Source organism: Lepus europaeus, chromosome 17 (genome assembly GCF_033115175.1).
Source record: "Lepus europaeus isolate LE1 chromosome 17, mLepTim1.pri, whole genome shotgun sequence".
NCBI classification, from domain to species: domain Eukaryota; kingdom Metazoa; phylum Chordata; class Mammalia; order Lagomorpha; family Leporidae; genus Lepus; species Lepus europaeus.
The window spans coordinates 56,735,761-56,756,883 of record NC_084843.1 but is presented as its reverse complement, the minus strand read 5'-3'; the positions used below and the strand labels follow the sequence as shown (position 1 = coordinate 56,756,883).

At 37.2% G+C, this 21,123-nt stretch overlaps 1 protein-coding gene across 1 annotated transcript in view; it reads left to right on the top strand.

Annotated features, from left to right (window-relative positions):
* Window positions 1–21,123, top strand: part of CTNNA3 (catenin alpha 3) — a 1,620,267-nt gene that overhangs the window by 653,402 nt on the left and 945,742 nt on the right. The window lies entirely within an intron of this gene.

The window sequence follows — 21,123 nt, the reverse complement described above, 5'->3', positions numbered from 1 at the left end:
AAAGACAAATATCAGATATTTCTCTGAATTATGATAGTTAATATACAGAGAGAGCTTAAAAAAAGTTTAATGTATATGAATGAAATTGACACCTTTAGATTTGGTTATTTTTATAGCCATTGTCTATATTACTGTTGAACAGTGATCTTTGTATGTCTTACCCATTGAACTCTTTATTTAGTGGAATATTAAGCCTTTGTGTACAAGGTAAATTAAAAATATGATATCATGCCGGTGCCGTGGCTCAACAGGCTAATCCTCCGCCTTGCGGCGCTGGCACACCGGGTTCTAGTCCCGGTCGGGGCACCGATCCTGTCCCGGTTGCCCCTCTTCCAGGCCAGCTCTCTGCTGTGGCCAGGGAGTGCAGTGGAGGATGGCCCAAGTGCTTGGGCCCTGCACCCCATGGGAGACCAGGATAAGCACCTGGCTCCTGCCATCGGATCAGCGCGGTGCGCCGGCCGCAGCGCGCTACCGCGGCGGCCATTGGAGGGTGAACCAACGGCGAAAGGAAGACCTTTCTCTCTGTCTCTCTCTCACTGTCCACTCTGCCTGTCAAAAAAAAAAAAATATGATATCACAAAAATTAAAATTGAAAGGAAGTGGGGGAGAGAGAGAGAAGGAAAGTATAATTATATTCTTAGAAATGTATTTATGAACTACATTATTTCTTTTTTTTTTTTTTTTTTTTGACAGGCAGAGAGGACAGTGAGAGAGAGACAGAGAGAAAGGTCTTCCTTTGCCGTTGGTTCACCCTCCAATGGCCGCCGCGGTAGCGCGCTGCGGCCGGCGCACCGCGCTGATCCGATGGCAGGAGCCAGGTGCTTATCCTGGTCTCCCATGGGGTGCAGGGCCCAAGCACTTGGGCCATCCTCCACTGCACTCCCTGGCCACAGCAGAGAGCTGGCCTGGAAGAGGGGCAACCGGGACAGGATCGGTGCCCCGACCGGGACTAGAACCCGGTGTGCCGGCGCCGCAAGGCGGAGGATTAGCCTGTTGAGCCACGGCGCCGGCCTACATTATTTCTGTTGTATTAATATTAATAAAATCTAAATGAAAAACACAATACTTATATATTTTATTTGAGGCAGAGTTCAATATTTTCACATATTTGCTTAATGTAAACCAGTCAAACCCTGCAGCGAGCCTTTCAATTTCCTTATCTCTGTTTTTTTTTGGAGCCTAGCAGTCCTTTCTCTCAATTGATTTTTAATTTTTTTTTTATTTTTCATTTTATTTGAAAGGCAGTGAGAAGGGGCAGAGGGAGATGTTTCATTTGCTGGTTCACTCCCCAAATGCCCACAACAGCTGGGCAAGTCTGCCACATGGGTAGCAGAGTCCAGAGACCCTGAGCCAAGTGTTTACTGCTTCCCAGGTTGCACTTTAGCAGGAAGCTGGATTAAAAACATAGGTTGGACTTGAAACCAGGTGCTCCAATATGGGATGAGGATGTTCTAAGTGGTGTCTTAACCACTACGACAAACACCTGCCCCTCATAGTTCTTTGTACTGTGTACAAAGTATATGTATACATATTGATTGTGAAATGTAGTCATCCTACTTTATTATCGAACACTAGACCTTGAAACTTGTATCTGACTGTGTTTTGGAACCTGATTTCCAACCTACTTCTATTCCCTCCCCCAACTCTTACCAACTTCTAGTAATCATTATTCTAAGTTCAGTTCAACTGTTTATTTATTTATTTTTTTACCTTCCACATATGAGAGGAAACATACAGTGTTTATTTTCCTTTGGCTTGTTTCATTTAACATAATGATTACAGTTCCATCAAAAAAGGATTTCATTTTTTATGGATGAGTAATATTTGATTGTGTATATATACCACATTTTTAAATTTTTTATTTATATAATTATAAGCCTCATTTTTCAATCCATTAATAATGAAAGGACGTCTAGGTTGATTCCATATATTAGCTATTATGAATAGTGCAGTGTCTACACCATAGTCTTGAAGTGTTTCCCTATGTTTTCTTCCAGCAATTTTATAGTTTCAGGTCTTACATTTAGATCTTTGATCCATCTTGAGTGAACTTGTTTTATATCATGAGAAGTAGAGTTCTATTTTCATTCTCCTACATAAATATATCCAGTTTTCAAAGAAAGATTAATTGGAAAGACTATCCTTTCTCCGTTGTGTGTTCTTGGCAACTTTGCCAAAAGTTGGTTGGCTGTATGTGTGTGGATTAATTTCTGGGTTCTCTATTCTGTTCCATTGACCCATGGGTCATTTTTTTAATGCCAACACTATGCTGTTTTAAATACTGTAGCTTTATAGTTTGTTTTAAAATCAACTATTTTGATGCCTCAATCATAATTTTTTGGGGGGCTCAGGATCACTTTGGCTGAACTGGTCTCTTTGTGGTTCCATATAAATTTTAGTATTTTTTCTAATTGCATTAAAAATGCCATTGATGGTTTGATAAATATTGCATTGAATCTGAATATTACTTAAGGAAATATGGACATTTTAACATTAATTCTTCCAATCCATGAACAAGAATAGCTTTCGGTTTTTTGTGCATGCCCTTGCCTTTTCTTTCATCAGTGTTTCATAATTTCATTGTGGATATCTTTCACTTCTTTGGTTAAATTTATTCATAAACATTTAGTTTTGTAGCTGTTGTGAATGTAATTTCTTGATTTCCCTTTAAGCAAGATCATTATTATATCATTATAAAAATTATTCTGGCTGGCGCCGCGGCTCAATAGGCTAATCCTCTGCCTAGCGGCACCGGCACACTGGATTCTAGTCCCGTTCGGGGCACCGGATTCGTCCCGGTTGCCCCTCTTCCAGGCCAGCTCTCTGCTGTGTTCTGGGAGTGCGGTGGAGGATGGCCCAAGTACTTGCTCCCTGCACCCCATGGGAGACCAGGATAAGCACCTGGCTCCTGCCATCGGATCAGCGCGGTGTGCTGGCCGCAGCGCGCCAGCCGCGGCGGCCATTGGAGGGTGAACTAACGGCAAAAGGAAGACCTTTCTCTCTGTCTCTCTCTCACTGTCCACTCTGCCTGTCAAAAAAAAAAAATAATAATTCCAATAATATATTGGGTAAGAGGGATGAAAGTAGACATTCTTGATTATTTTAGACCTAAGGGAAGATGCCTTCAGCTTTTCCAAATCAGTATGATATTGGTTGTCTATTTGTAAAATTTAAAAGGTTTATTTTATTTATTTGAAAGAGTAATGAAGAGAGGAGAGACAAATCTTCCATCCCTTGGTTCATTCCCCAAATGGCCCCAATAGTCAAGATTGGGCCAGGATCCATCTGTGTTTCCTAGGCAGGTGGCAGGGGACCAAGTACTTGGGCCATCATCTACTGCTTTCTCAGGCACATTAGCCAGGAACTGGGTCAGAAGCAGAGCACCTAGGACTGGCACAGACCTCTGATATGGGATTCTACCATCACAGATGGTGGCTTAGCCTACTGTGCCTCAATGCTGGCCCCTGTTGGCGTGATTTATAACAATTATTGATTTGCAAATATTGAACCATCCTTGCATCTCTGGGACAAATACCACTTGATCCTTATTTAGGATTTTTTTTTTTTTTTTTTTTTTTTTTTTTTTTTTGGACAAGCAGAGTGGACAGTGAGAGAGAGAGAGACAGAGAGAAAGGTCTTCCTTTGCCATTGGTTCACCCTCAAATGGCTGCCGCGGCTGGTGCACCACGCTGATCCGAAGCCAGGAGCCAGGTGCTTCTGGTCTCCCATGGGGTGCAGGGCCCAAGGACTTGGGCCATCCTCCACTGCACTCCCAGAACACAGCAGAGAGCTGGCCTGGAAGAGGGGCAACCAGGACAGAATCCAGCGCCCCGACCGGGACTAGAACCCGGTGTGCTGGCGCCGCAGGTGGAGGATTAGCCTATTAAACCACGGCGCCGGCCTAGGATGTTTTTGATGAAGTGTTGGATGTTGTTTGATAATCTTTTGTTGAGGATTTTTGCATGTATGTTCATCAAAGATATTGGTCTATAGTTTTCTTTTTGTGTTGTGTTTTGTTTAGTTTTGGCATCAGAGTAATGCTGGCTTCATAAAAAGAGTTTGGTAGAATTCCAGCATTTTCAATATATTGGAATAGGTTGAAAAGTGTTGGGATTGTTTCTATTTAAATGTTTTGTAGAATTCAGTTGTAAAAACCATCAGGTCCTGGATTTTTCTCTGGAGACTTTTAAATACTGCTGAATGTTGATACTTGTCTATTTAGATCCTGATTGATTCTTGATAGGTTGTGTGTATCTGGTAATTTTTCTTTCTTTGAGATGTTTTTGTATTGGTTAATACACAATACTTCCTTTTTGCAGTTTTATATTTTATGTATTGTTTTGAGATAACATATTTTTAATTTACATTATATAGTCAATGGCTTAATACTTCATTAAATAAAGAGCTCAACAAATAGGAAGTAAAAAGGCCATAGTTTAGTAGAAAAATAGGCAAAGGCTATGAATAATAATCAAATGAAATGGTGTTCAACTTCACTCATATAAATAAATTTTAAAATAGTCACAAAATCATTAAAACTGTAATAGTATAGTCATAGTGTCTTAGTTCTGTGGAATCAATTTTAATGTCTGCCTTTTCACTTCTAATTTTATTTATTTGAATTTTTCCTCTTTGTTTCCTTTGGTAGTCTGGCTACAAATTTTTCTATTTTGTTTCTCTTTTCAAAGATCCAGGTTTTGTTTTATTGATCTTTTAATTTTTTTTATGCTTTAAACCTTATTATCATTTGCCTCCTGCTAATTTTGGGTTTGATTTGTTCATGTTGCTTTAAGTTCTGGAGGTGCATAATTAGATTGTTTATTTGAAGTACTTCATATATATATATATATATATATTTATTTCTATTAAATCCCCTTGTATATATTCTGTTTTTGCTGCATTACACATATTTTGATATGTTATATTTTCACTTGTTAAATACATTTTAAAATTTCTGTATTAATTTCTTTAATGATCAATTGGCAATTAGGAGCAGGTTGTTCAATTTCCATGTATTTGTAAGTTTTCTGTTATTCTTGTTTTTGATTGATTTCCAGTTTTATTACTTTGTGGTCTGAGAAGATACATGGTATAATTTCAATTTTTAAAAAGTTAGTGAGACTCAACTGGTGATATAATATATGGCATATCCTAGAAAGTTGTCTTTGTTCTGATTGAAAGTATGTACATTTTGTAGCTGTTGAATGAAATGTTCTTTAAGTGTTAAGTCCATTTTCTCTATATCATGGTTCAATGCTGATGTATTTTTCTTAATATCTGTCTGAAAGACCTGTCCATTGATGACAGTGGGATGTTGAAATCTCCTACCATTATAACATTGGAGTCCATTTCTTCTTTTAGGTCTAATAATATTTGATCTATATCTGTGGGTGATCTTGTATTTTGCACATGTTTTATATCTTTTTGCTGAGTTAATCCTCCTATTAATATATATAGTTATCCTTTTTGTATTTTTACAGTTTTTTATTGAAAATCTGTTTGATCTGATTAAGTATAGCTACTAAAGCCTGTTTTCAGTTTCGTTTGTATGGTCTATATTTTTCCAACCCTTCATTTTCTGTCTGTATGTATGTTTAACTATGAAGCGTGTTTCCTGTAGGCAACATATAGTTGAGTCTTTTTTTCCCAATCTATTCAGCCAACATGTATGTTTTGACAAGGAAATTTAATCCATTTACATTCAAGGTTTATATTCGTGGAACTAACTCCTGTGATTTGGTTGATGGCTTACTGATTGTTTTATATATTCTGTTCTTCTCTGCCTCACTTATTATTTTTATGTTTTGGAAGCTTTCTGTCATGGTAAGGTGGATTGTTTCTTTTATGTATATGCTTTGATTTTGAATTTTGTACTGTTGCATATTTTCATGGTTGTTGCTATTATCTTCTTACTTCTAATGTAGGATTCCCTACAGGCACTATTGTAGGGGCAGTCTGGTGGTGATGATTTCTCTCAGGTTTTATTTGTCTGGGGAACACTTTATTTCTCCTTCACTTCTAAGGGATAGATTCACCGGATATAGTATTCTTGGTTGGAAGTTTTCTTTCTTTCTTCTTTCTTTCAGGACCTTGAATATATCATCTCATTTTCTTCTGGCCTATAGGGTTTCTGCTGAGAAGCCCTCTGTTCGTCTATCAGGTTTTCCTCAGTGTGTAACTTGCCATTTTTCTTGTATAGTCTTTAGGATTCTCTCCTCGTTCTTAACTTTTGACAATTTGACTGTAATATGCCTTGGAGGTCTTTTTGGTTAAGTCAGGTTTTTGTCACCTGGGCTTTCGGTATCTGGATGTCCATTTCTCTTTTAAGATTTGGGAAGTTTTCAGCTAGTATTTCATTCAGCAGGTTCAAAATGCCTTTTCCTTCTCTTCTTCATGTATCCCTATAACACAAATATTTGTTTGCTTAATGGTATCATAAGTTTTGTAGTTTTGTTTTTATTATTTTTTATTAATTAATTTAATTCATTTAAAATATTTTTCTCTATATTGTTGTCTGGGTTATTTCAAAAATCTGGTCATCAGGACCAGGAATTCTTTCTTATGCTTAGACTATTCTGTTGTTGAAGATCTCAGCTGTATTTTTTTGCTGTTATTGATTGAAGTTTTTGGTTCTAAAGTTTCTAATTGATTCTTATAAAGGACTTCCATCTCTTTGTTTTATTTCTCATTCACATCACGCATTATTTTCTTAATTGTCTATATTTTCTTGCATCTCATTGAGTTTCATTCATTTTTAATCATGTTACTCTATATAATTTATATATGTACATATTTTATATAGGTATTAAATTTAATAAGTTAAAAATTACTGTATAATTATTTACAATGTGATAATAAAATTATTTACTATATTTATTATTTCTTTACAATTCTTATTTGTCTTAAGATATACCCACCAAGACATTAAATCAATAATTTTATAATAAACTTAAAATAATTCATGTGGGTTTGATATACACACTGTTACATTTCTTTGTTTTATTTTGTGTTTAGTTTTTATGGATTTTTAGTAGGAATTATGTTTAATAATTATTTAAAACATTTTCATATTTCCAAATCCTTAAAATAAATCACAGTTGGAGAAATCTAGCTTCTTCTCATTTCCTTGTAGTTTGTCCCATTTCCCATGGATGTCATCACAACAATAATTTATCATTTAAAAAATGTATGTATATAGGTATGTCAAAAAGTTCATGGAAATGGAATTAAACTTGGGTTTATTTTCATTAAATTTTGAAATCCATGAATAGATTTTTCATAATGCACATTTCCATGAAAATATTGCCTACTCTGTGTATGTGTATGCCTGTGGGGGGTTGGAGGGAGGGGAAGTGAGAGAGAGAGAGAGAGAGCATGTATGCATTTATATTTCATTTCTTCTTTCTTGGATAAAAGATAGCATATCACATATATAGTGAAACACTTCGTTTGTTTTCATGGAAAAAATACATGTTAACATGATTTAGTAATATTCCTTGTTCTTTTTACAAAAAATCAGTCATTTTAATTAATTAATTTCCTTAATTAATTCAACATCTTTCACCAAGAACTCTGTAAAATAGAGGTAATTTTTTCCTAGTGCTAAGAATAGTAAGCCATGGCTTCTGTTGTAATGGAGGTTAGATATTATATCAGAGGGGTCTAGGAGTTAAGACACTGGTTAGAATGCCCACATCCCTCATCATAGTGCCGGCTCAACTCCAAACTCTAGCTTTTAGCTTCTGGTTCCAGCTTCCTGATAATGCAGATCCTGCAGTGATGATGGCCATGTAGTTGGTTTCCTTCCACTCAGGTGGGGGACCTGAATTAATTTTCCGGGGCTTTTGAAGAGTGAACCATCAGATAGGAGTTCTTTTCTCTCTTCCTATCTATATTTATCTTTCTACCTGTCTCTGCCTTTCAAAAAATAATAAAAAGCATGATATATATAAGTCCAGATTGCAAGGAACTTGCCAAATTTTTCTGCTTTGGCAAAAAGACCCCCTTGGACTTAGTCTTTAATGGCTATGATTTTTGGGTAATTTTATGGCAAAGGAGAAGGATGTAATATGAGGTCTTAGAGCAAAATAACCAGTATTTTCAGTATTTCATTATCAAAGGCATCCAATTATCACTGAATTTTAGTATACTAGTTTTCCCTCAGTTTCTGTCTTCTATCGGATATATCTGGAATGGTATGAATTTAATTGTCTAATCTTATTATAGAACTTTGCTTCCTTTGTCATCATCAGACACTTATTAGCAGCTAGTAAGCATTAGTCACTGGAGATGTTCCATAGTTTTTCACATAAATTCCTTTTATGCAGATTGATTATGATATTTATTTCTTCCTGGCACTTGCTTATAATTCTGCCTAGTTGGTTGTCTCTTTGGAAATTTTGTTGCCTATTCACTTGCTCTCTCTCCTCTAAAAAGTTTTACATCAATCCAAGCTTTAGGACTAATTTCATTGCATTCCTTTTGTTGGCCATCTCCAGATTGTTAGAGATATTATAAATAATTATTTGAATTATTTAAAAAAAACCAAGATGATGAAAATTAGCTGTTTCTATTAAAATACAGCTCACTGGGAATCTCTTGTTGAACAGTTTATCTAGTTACTTCTTTATTTAAACAGACAATCAATAAAAGTAATGACTTTTGATTATCCTTCTGCATTTCAGAATATTTTCTGATATCTTCAAATCTCCCCCTAGAGCTTTGTAACACTTCTCTGTAATAGAAAACTGCATTCAAAAACCCAAAGGTCAAGCCTTTCTTAACCTAAGCATCATGACTTTGCTTGGTGAGCTAAGATCATTTATAAAATTCACAGAAGAGCAAATTCATCTGTTACCATGTATAGTAACATCTCAAAGTGACAACTAAACATGACAGTTGAGGAGATTTGCAATTGAAAGAGAAAAAAAAAAAAACCATGAGCAGAGTTGAGAGCCATATAATTATCCTCATTCACACTGTGACTAGCTTTAAAGTGATTTATTCAAAATGGTTACCCATGTACTCTTAGTCACCTCCTTTCTTGACTATGTACTAATTCTGGTTTTGGCATTTGTCTATAGAATATATTTGTTCTTCCTCTTGAAAGGGAATTGTGCTGCATTTTCAGTAGTGTTTAAAACAGTTAATCATATTTCCCAATTATCCCATAATGTTAGTTATTTGAATTTCAAGTTGCAATGTTCTTAGAGAAAGCTTAATATCTTCATTATACATACAGTCATGGTTAGCTAATTAGCATCATGAATGCTGCAGTTTAACCCTGGATGCCACTATTTCTGGCTTCAAGGATATATTGGATTTCTCATTTTAAAAAGTTTAGAAGGTAAAATACTATTGTTGAATTCTACTTCTTGGTTCTTTCAAATAAGAAGTCCCCTTTAAAAGTGTCCAGACATAATATAAATGCATTACAGTTCTCATCTATTGCTTTATAAATAAAAACATCCTTGAATGTTTCCTGAAAGAGTAATGCGATTTACAATATAGTTAATGAAAATTAAGCTATATTGGTTTTCCTGGAGGGAAATTGTGCTACATAATTAATTTTTAAAATCACTGTTTATTTCTTCAGTTTATTGGGAAACAAGAAACAGATTTCAAATAATGAAGCTAAAAGAACACACTGCATTTGACATTGTTGCTAATTAAAAGATCAGTGTTTCAGAAGCAATTTCTTCTTGTTTTAATCACCATTTTAGTTTTGATTGCACCTTTGACTTTTCTTCCCATTTCTTAAACGGTTTCTCATCTTTTAATTGAAAGATTTGAAGGAATGAAAAGTTATTTCTGTTTTAAACATAATTATCTTAAAATTTTATTAATTTTAACAATTTTTTTAATTTAGTGATTATTCTACATTGTACAAAACCATAGATCGGTGTAATTCAGAGAGGTAAAGTAACTTGGGCAATGTTACACTTGTGGCAGTGGCAGAACAGTGACTAAAACCCAGGCCTCTGGATATCTAGTCTGTTGGGTTTTTTCCTATCTAGACTTAAAGTTCCTTGTGATCTCTTGACGTGTAGAATTTCATGAAATAGGTTTATGCAACTTGTAGCCCAGAGCCTGCATAGGAATGGTAGTGTCTTTTCTGTAGTGACATTAGTCTTAGCTATATCTACATACAATGACATTCTCCATTTGCGTAGCACACTGTGGTTTTAAAAATTCTTTCATTGTCAACCCCTCCCCCCTTCCTTCTCTCTTCCCTTTCTCCCTGTCTCTCTTGCTCTCCCTCTGAAAGGAGGCCCTTTCTCTGAAATCCACACAAAGGAAACTGGAGGTGATTATGGAAAATGTGGAAGCAGCAGTATGTTACTGACAAGGGAGGAGTTTAGACTCTTTTAGGACAAACGCATTGACTGATCACTCTTACAGGGAAGACAAAATTGAAGTTTTTCAAAATATGACTAAAAATGACAAATGCTGTGATCAAAGTACCCTTCAAATTTCTGTTTTAGATATTTGTGTACAAATGTAACTTTCTTGGAACTAGGTCTTTTATAGTGAGAGTCGCCTTGTTAAAACCATCAAACACATTTATCATGCACTTAAACTGACTCAGGCTGACCTCTGAAGATGTGTCTAACCTAGCATTTCTTTCCATTTCTCTCTAATTTATCGGTAACTCCCAAACTATATGCTTTGCCTTTATATATTAAAACATAAAATAATATACATTTGTTCATTTGTGTAAAGTAAAATTTACTCCTTTGCTGATAATTTGATACTAACATCTTGAAATGCACAACCAAGGAAATAAAAATCTCAAAACAGAAACACTGATTGATAAGGGTATATAAACTACCAGAACTATTCCCCTCATGTATGAAGGCTTGGATTGCAGGTATGATGAAATTTTTGCTCATGAGTCCACAGAAGAAAAATGGGAGAGGAAGGGATGAATTTTACTGTGAACCTGTACCTTAGATTGGACTTGGAGACTGACCAGTCATTTCCTCCAGGAGGTGAGTGGGCCACACAAATGTCTCTTTTCCTCCCTTGTGTTCTGAATTTCACACCTTCACTACTTCAAAAGTACTTTACTTCAATACTTCATTAGTAGGCTGGCGCCGTGGCTCAACAGGCTAATCCTCCGCCTTGCAGCGCCGGCACACCGGGTTCTAGTCCCGATCAGGGCACCGGATTCTGTCCCGGTTGCCCCTCTTCCAGGCCAGCTCTCTGCTATGGCCCGGGAGTGCAGTGGAGGATGGCCCAAGTGCTTGGGCCCTGCACCCACATGGGAGACCAGGAGAAGCATCTGGCTCCTGGCTACGGATCAGTGCAGGCGCTGGCCACAGTGCGCCAGCCGCGGCGGCCATTGGAGGGTGAACCAATGGCAAAAGGAAACCTTTCTCTCTGTCTCTCTCTCTCTCACTGTCCACTCTGCCTGTCAAAAATAAAAAAATAAAAAAAAATACTTCATTAGTGACATATTCCCAAAAGTATACTAAAATTCTTCAAAATCCCCTGTCTTAAAAAGAAAATAATCTAATATCTTCTCTGGGCCCTTCTTTTAAACATACTCATTGATCTCTGTTTTTCTTTATGTAATAATTTTTTGATGTTTTTATGTTTACCTAGATCAACTGCAATGCATCAAATATCATTTGCTCTTCAAACCATTTCCAGTGCATTTGTTCTTCACTATTCCTATTTGTTCTTCACTATTCCTGTTATTCAAGTTCTCCTTGCTACTAAGTCTAATGGCCATGGTTTATCAGAATGTTACCCCATCTATTTTTACTAACATTGATACATTTGCCTACATTCTCCATTTTGAAGCACTCTTCCTGCTTGCTGTTTTAGATATCATGCGCTTAATGTTTCCATGGTCTCCTTTTTGGTACTCTTTTCCTCTGACCATTAATTATTTGAATATTTCAGAGTCTTTCTTTTTCCTTTCCTCTCCTTTTCTACATTCTCTTTCACACTTTTCTATTTAGTTGATATCATGCAGTTGTATGGGCTAAAAGCCACCTGCAGTTTGATGATTCTCAATAATGTATTTCCTGTTTACCCTTCAGTCTCAAGCTCCAAATACATCATATATCAAGCTAATGCTGTTTCTGCACACAGATATCTCAAGGTCATTTCAAGCCCAACATGTCCAAAATGGAAATTTTTATTTCCAAACCACCATTCAAAATTGTAGTTCCTCCAATCTTCCCTGTCTCTCTGAATGGTACCATTATTGGCTCTGATGATCAAGCACCAAACACAAAAGCAATCCTTGACTTCTTCCTCTCATTCATTCACTCACATATTTTAATCAGCATGAAGTCTGATGATTCTTTAAAATTAATCTCAAATTGGGCTATTTGTTACTTTTACTAGTACCTGCCACCCAACACATACAATCCATTTAGGGACCACAGTATTCTCTTTTTAAAAAATAACTTTATTTTAGAACACTTTTGGACTCAGAAAGATTGAGTGGAAGATGCTGAGATTTCCCATTGTATTTCCTGTGCCCACATATTTATAGCTTCCCCCATTATCAACAGCCCCTACGATTTTGGTGCACTTGTTACAATCAATGGACCTGTACTGAGACATCATTATTATCCAGAGTCCACAGTTTACAATTTTGATTTGTTATTAGTGTAGTAAATTCTTAGTTTAGACAAATTTATAATGACATGTGTCAACCATTATAGGATCACACTGAGTAGTTTCACTGTCTTAGGGATCCTCTGTGCTCTACTTAATCATTCCTCTCTCCTCCTCAATCCTTGGCAACCACTGATACTTTTACTGTCTTCATAGTGTATTGTTTTTCACAATGTCATATAGGTGGAACCATACAGTATGGAGCCTTTTCAGGTTTCTTTGTCTTACATAGCAATATGTTTTCAGTTGCTTCTATGTCTTTCAATTTCTTGATAACCCATTTCTTTTATCCATGATTAATATTCCGTTGTCTGGATGTACACCATTTATTTGTGCATTTACCCACTGATGACATCTTAGTTGCTTAAAGGTTTTGGTGGAAAGCTGCTGTAAACATTTGCATGCAAATTTTAGTGTAGAAATGTTTTTTAGCCTCTTTGGGTAGATAACAAAGAATGAACTTATTGGACTATATGCTTATGAGTAAATTTAATTTTGTAAGAAACTGCCAAACTGTTGACTAAAGTAGCTTTGCCATTTCCATTCCTACCAGCATTTAATGTTCCACATCATTGTCAGCATTTGGTGTGATCATTGCTTAGAATTTTGGACATTGTAATGGATATACAGTGGTATCATATTATTTTAATTGTCATTTCTCTATGACATATAATGTGGAACCTCTTTTCTGCAGAAATATTTTAACAAAGTCATTTTACCCCTTAAATTTTATCATTGGTTCCCCCATTGCTTTTAAAATACAAGCTTAATACTACCATGGCTGAGAGATATGCATAATCTGGTATAAGTATAGCTAGGTCATCTGGATATACATTATTATTTTTTTTGACAGGCAGAGTGGACAGTGAGAGAGAGAGAGAGAGAGAGAGAGAGACAGAGAGAAAGGTCTTCCTTTTCCGTTGGTTCACCCTCCAATGGCCGCTGCAGCCAGCGCACCACGCTGATCCGTAGCCAGGAGCCAGGTGCTTCTCCTGGTCTCCCATGCGGGTGCAGGGCCCAAGGACTTGGGCCATCCTCCACTGCACTCCTGGGCCATAGCAGAGAGCTGGCCTGGAAGAGGGGCAACCGGGACAGAATCTGGTGCCCCGACCGGGACTAGAACCTGGTGTGCCGGCACTGCAGGCAGAGGATTAGCTTAGTGAGCTGCGGCGCCGGCCTGGATATACATTATTACTATAATAAGTTTTCACAACCTTGTGTCTTTTTTGAAAAATATTTTATTTATTTATTTTGAGTAATAGAGTTACAGACAGAGAAAGGGAGAGCAGAGAGAGAGAGGTCTTCCATCCACTGTTTCACTCTCCAAATGACTGCAGCAGCTGGAGCTGGGCCAATCCAAATCCAGGAGCCAAGAACTTCTTCCAGGTTTCCCATGTGAGTGCAGGGGCCTAAGCACCTGGACCATCTTCCACTGCTTTCCCAGGCCATAGCAGAGAGCTGGATTGGAAGAGGAGCAGCTGAGACCCAAACCGGCACCCACATAGGATGCTGACACCACAGGCGGAATTCTTAGCCCACTATACCACAGCACCAGCCCACACAACCTAGTGTCTTAAAACAACACACATTTATGATTTTATAGTTCTACATACCAAAAATCCAGCATGGATTTCATTAGACTATTAAGGTTTCAGTCAGGCTAGGTTTCTTTTTGGAAATTTCAGGGATGGTTCTTTTATTGCTTTTAAATGTTAGTAGAATTTAATTTCAGAGGATTGTAGGATCAATGTCTCTGTCTTTTCTGTTTGTTAGGGGTGACAGTGGCATGCTAAGCCTCTCAAAAGCCCTATCCAATTGATTTACGTGCTACCGTATCTCAAATATTACAACATGGCATCTTATTCATTTCAGATGCTGTCTATCTTCTATAGTTCTTCCATAGTCACCTGTCTTTGGCTACAGGCTGGGAGGATTCTCCACTTGTAAGAACTCATATGATCAAAATGGACTCACCTTTATATCCAAGATAATTTTCCCATCCCCAGACCTATACCTTTAATGATATGTACAAAGTCTCTTTTACCATATATTTCGCAGACAGGCAATCTTTGGAAGGCCATTGTCTTGCTTACCACATGAATCATTTTACCTGAACTCCACTGTTCAGCCATAGTGGTCTCTTTCTTGTTCTCACATCTATAAAACACTTCCATATCCATACACCCCCAACAACTTTGAATTTTTTGGGCCTTACTCCTGGAATCTCCTCCTCTAGCTCTGTACATGGTGGTAGACTTAGTCAAGCTTGCTTCTAAAGTAAGTTAGACAAAGTAGGTCAGATAAGGTTGGTTTGAAAGTAGGTCAGATATTGAGTATAACTAGTAGGATTGTAATAGATTTACTCCAACCTGTTAGAGCTTTGCTCTCTGGTCCCCAAGGGCCCTGGACTGACTTAATGTATTGTTAGAAATAAGGAGAGTTTAAGGCATGTTAAATAAATATCTTTTTCTCTACAGTTGACATCCACTGTTATATTGAAAATAAGAAAATAATTACATAAGGGTTTAGACAAAATAACTGTGAAACTGCATTTTCATTGCTTTTCCTAATTCCAGATAATTTAATTTTATTAGCATGAAAAGTTAGTCAACTATTGATTTGTTTTCCTTTCATTGAAAAAGAACCATATATTCAAAAAGAGAGAGCATTGTTACTGAAAGAAGGTGAGAGCAGCTGTCATTTTTCTGACATCAGTTTGTTTTGAACTATATTTTGTAGGATTGCTAAGGACTTCTTTTTCACCTAATGATGAGCTCTAAAGTGTCTTTCTTGGTCTGTTTGGGTGGGGAGTGAGCAAGCATACATTGCATAACTGTTGATTAGCAAAATAATGGAGCATATAGATTAGAGCTCCTGGAGTGACAGCTCTCCGGGTGTGGTGCAATGCCACAGACACCCATCAACTTCTGTTGAAGATATGGCACAGCTCTTAGAAATGTCATTGCTCTTTACAACTCCACACCAGATTGAGACTGGTGAATCAATCAAAATATCTTTTAAAACACTGTGATTTACTTATTTATTTGAGAGCAGAGAAAGGGAGAGTGAGAGAGACTGAAGTGAGTGAGAGTGGGCACCCATCTGCTGACCCATTCACCAAATGCCTGCAGTGCCTGGGGCTGTGGTAGGCAAAGCTGGGAGCAGGAACATTAATTGATGCCTCTCTTGTGAGTAGCAGAAAGTCAACCACTTCAGATATCACTGCTGTTCCCAGCATGTATAATAACAGGAGCCAGATCTAGGTATAGAATCTATACACTCTGATAAAGGATTGGCTATGTTAATTAACACCTTAACTTCTAGGCTAAACACCACCACCCATACAGTATGATTTTGTAGAATACAGAGTTACCACAGAATTGATTTGGAGTTTAGTGGATTGAAGAAAAATAGATTTTTCCCTACTTACATTTGGGAAAGTGAAGTCTTACATTTAATTACATTGCTTCACATTGAATAAGGAAAATGTTATTTCAGGATATGTCCTAGCAGAATAACAATGCAATGAGACAGTCTAAAACGGGATATTAACTGAATTATGGAAAAGGGATGTAGATGTGGCAGTGGATAAGGCATGAAAGCGAATGCTAGCCTTTCTGCAAAAATCTAACTGCTCACACTTAACGCTTATTAAGGCTATTGACTAATTGCAGATGTTGGCAGAACAGTGAGTTGTATAGGCCTAAAGGTAGGATTCAGAATGTTGATGGAGAATCTATGAGCAGGTAGCATGGAGGAACAGAACTCTGTAGTCATTGGAGGTGCATATGAGACAGCGTGAGTCCAGGACTTGTTACTGAGGGTAATGAACACAGTACTCAGCAGAAGGGTCCTCAGATCAGGGATGCGATCAAGGAGGGTACAAGGGTTGGGGAATCAAACATTAGGTTGGCCTGATGCCACTCACAGATCACAACTAGATTTATCACAGTGAGGACAAGGATTGTTGAGCTATTAAGTGGGTCAAGGACTCATCACAGGGATATGAAAAAAATGTTTCAGAACATTCTCTAAAATTCATGACACTTATTTCTGTTTTAAAGGCTAATTTTTCTCAACTCTCCAATTGTATCTCTTTTTTTAAGATTTATTTTTAGTTATTTGAAAGGCAGAGTTACAGAGAGAGGTAGAAACAGAGAGAGAGGTCTTCCATCCACTGGTTAACTCTCCAAATGACCGTTAACAGCTGGAGCTGAGTCCATCTGAAGTCAGGAGCCAGGAGCTTCTTCCGGGTCTCCCATGTGGGTGCAGGGACCCAAGGACTTGGGCCATCTTCTACAGATTTCCCAGGCCATAGCAGAGAGCTAAATCAGAAGAGGAGCAGCCGGGACTAAAACCGACGCCCACATGGGATGCTGTCCCTTCAAGCTGGGGCTTTAACCCACTGTACCTCAGTGCTGGTCCCTCCAATCGTATTTATAATCCACTTCTGTCCCTTTTTTTCTCTTCTTTTGTTCATGGCAAAGGACTGAGAGACTATGAGGTTATGGTGGTGGTAAGCAAAATTAAAAAGGGGATTATTATTTTGTCATTTTAATTCTTTGGTGTGGCATAAAAACTTCTGTATTTTTGAAAGGGGATATATTACAAATGATCATCAAGGGAAGAAAGTCCTATTATACAGTTGGGCAAACATAGATTGGATTTTCAGTCACTGGTGTGATCAATTCATTTTCTTAAGGAAAAATCAGGCCTTTATAGCATTAACTGCAATGCCAGAGGGACATTACAAAGAATCGCCCCAAAGTATTTCCTTTTCTCCCTTCTATTATCCTTTATTCAGCAGGAGTTTATTTTATTTTTCCTTTTCCTCGTGATTTAAAAATTTGTACTGAATGCACAAGAGGGCTAAAATACAACCTTTTCTTGGCATAGAGACTTGCCACCCAGCTGGTAGTTTTATTATAAGAACAGTTACCTGGGGAGGTGATTTACTGGCAAGAACAAAATCAGTATATCCTGTTATCTCCCCTGATGTTTCCCTAACAGACTCATTAGAACACAGTGTATGGAATTCGGAGGGGGCTTGTGTCCCAAATCTGGACATTTCCTAACTGAAATCCTGAACAAAGACTGAAAACTGGCCCCCAACCATCTATATTGTGGAATAACTGCTTACTAAGAGATAAATACATTTTTGCCTTAAGGTAAATAGGGAAAGGGATATTACATATAATTCTTAGCCTCAGATTAATGAGGTTCATATTAATGGTGTCAGATTCCCATGAACTGTCTTACTGAACAATGCAAAGTAGCAAAAGTTCTTTAAAACTCCTACTGTTTCAACATTTGAATACCATGTTTAAAGAAAAATTTTTTCTGAGTTCCCAAAAATATAAGCTTTGCTGCAAATGATTTTGACTTCCATGCATTGTATTTCCATACAATGAGGGATGTCTTTTGATCCTCGGTGATACAGTAGTCATATCTTGCCAGTTAGTAAATTACTTGACTTTGAATGATGCATTATTGTTGTAGGTACTTGGGTGCCCTTTAGTATGTCATATGAAGTGCTGTCAAACTCTGTAATAACCTGGGAAAATGAATGCACCCTGAAACCAGCATTTCTTTCTTTCTTTTGTAAAAGAGTTACTGCCCCCACCCCCACCCCTTGCCCCTTTTTCTTTACCCTAATCCACCTCCTTATGCAGTTGCCAATCGCCCTCCTGTTAACCTTTAGGTACTCAAGATTTTCACTCTAATGCATCATTGAATTCCATAATCTGGATCTTTAATAGTATTCCTCCCTCAGTTCTTTACCCCTCTGCTGTGTAACAGATTATAAAACTTCACTCCAACTAGGCCTTAAATAACACACATTTATTATCTTGTAAATTCTGTGTGTCAGGAATTTAGGAGCAGCTTAACTTGGCTTGTTGTTTGTTGCATGTTGTTTCCTTTCTCTAAGGTTTTTAAAAAAATTACATGAAAGGAACAGATTTCAGGTATGTCATGTATACAGGTTTAGGAACCTAATGATGCTTGCTACCCTACCTTTCTTCTCTCACTCCTACTCTCCTTTCTCTTTCCTTTCTCACTTTTTGTTAATTTTTACAATGACATACTTTCATTTTACTTTATAATCACAATATTAACCTTCACCTAATGAAAGAATTCAACAGGTAGTCAGTAGACAAACCACTGTTGCTCCGGAGTGTGGACAAGGGCTATAAACAATAAGGAAATCTCAAAATGTTGATTCACTCGTATATATTGTATCTTTGTTACCACAAATCAGAAAAAACATATGGCACTTGTAATTTTGGAACTGGCTTATTTCACTAAGCATAGTGATCTCCAGTTTCCTTTTGGGAGTGTGTTAATGACATTGACAGGGGCTGTCATCATGTGGACAGGGACTGAAAAATCCACTTCCAAAGCAGCTCACTCGCCTGGCTGCTATGGCCTCAATTTCTTGTCATATGGGTCTCTGTAGGGTTCCTGAAATATTTTTTTGATAGAGCAGCTGACTTTTCCTCAAGTGAGCAATGCCTTTTATCACAGAGTTATACACTGTTACTTCTTTATTAAATGCATTGGAAGTAAGTCACTAAATCCAGCTGATACTAACATCAAGAAAAATTAAGGTCCACTCTTGAGGGGTAGAGTATCAAATAATTGGTGGATATGTTTTAATACCACCACATCTCACACACTCCACCCTTGCCTTCGGTTCTATTTCATGTCATATAACTTCAGATGATGATACAGCCCCCAACTAAAGTAATAAAAGAATTGGAAGTAGTTGTGTTAAAATATTTAGAGTCTTTGGACAACATAGTATAAAGATAGAAAAAGAGCACACAGCCACTTCATAGCCTGGCTCTGTCACTTATTAATTATATGACTTTGGGAATGTTGTTTAATATGTATAAACTTCATTTTAATTTTAAAACTTTAATGTCGGGATTTTGCTATTTACCTTGCAGGAGACCATGCTTGTAAAGTTCTTATGTGAAACAGGTTTGTGACAGTTGACAATAACAGTGATTATGACTGTTGCTTTCACATTGTATTTGAAAACTTTTCAATAACTTTTCAATATCTTGGAACATTTAAAAAATGTCACTGTGGCAGGTAACTGTGAGGCACATTTTTTAAAAAATAGTTTAAAGGCTCGTCTTTGTCCTTGAAATAGCCTGTCCCTCAGTGACCACCATCCAGAAGCCATAGTGTGACATAGTGAAAATCTGCCTATATAGAGTCTTGGCTCTAATTTGCATCACCTGTAACCCATGTGACCTTAGGCAAATGTTTCAAACTTTGTAAGTCTTTCCTCATGTATAGATTTAGGCATACTTATTCCTTTCTGGAAGAACCAGTGAATCAGTAGCAATAGAAGCAACCATGCCTTGCTCAGTGATACCTCATTCTTTTGTTTAAGTCAGTGGTTCTCAAACGTGACTATATAGTGTTATGCACAGAAGTGCTTTAAAAAGTCTGGATGCCGGGTCCCATACCAAAAGATTCTGGTGTAATTTGGGGGCCAGGTGGTGCCTACACATCTGGAGTGTTAAAAGCCTCCTAGATATTCCTAATATGTTGAGAACTGATTAGATTGACAATTTAGTCTCCTACTATGCTCATGAAATTATAACCAAAGCTAAAGTAGTTATATAAAAATTATTATTTAAATCTTGATTTTGATCTTTCATTTGTATTTTTCCCTTTGGCAATTTTTTTTCTATTTAAATTTGACCCATTTATTCTTTAGCTTCTAATTTTATTATTACTTTGCTTAAACCCCAAACTTTCCTTGTGCAGAGGTCATAAGCAATTACAAATTCATTGTGTTGCTTTTAGATAGAATATTCTACCAGCAGGGGAGATGGAACCATGTTGTTTAGGTGGAAGTGTGCAGGCATGCTGCATGCTCTGTAAGAACCATTGATGCACGGTGACATTGGCACACTGAACTATGTATTGGCAATAGTGCACATAGCAGATGGGGCTGAGTGTAGGCAGTCAAGTATTCAAACTCTGTTGCTGAATTGACTAATGGTTTTGATGGCAGAAATTCAAGGCCAAAACATTGGGATGCCTGTCTTTGTGTTGCATTGAGTGTCTACAATTAAAGCTATGAGACCACTCCCTTTCTGCTCTAACTGAAAATTAATTAATTTTGAATTAAAACAAATAGTTTCCATGACTATATGAGGTACATTTTGGGTTTGGCTGATCAGGATTAGTATAACAGAGTTACCACCCCTTCGTTATCCTCCACAAAAGATCCCTAAGAAGCTAATTTAAAATTCCATCCAAAATGGCATGTTGCTACTAAATATTTTGATATGTATAGGGCATTTTCATATCCGTGTCCTATGTAGAGAATCTGTAGGTGTCCTCTTGGAAAATGCCAGTGACCTAATGTAGCATAGAATCACCATGGGTATTTGGCATCCCTCCACAACTCTGAGAAGGTCATTTGTCAGGGCTTTCAGAACTATTTCAGGATAAGTCCTGGTC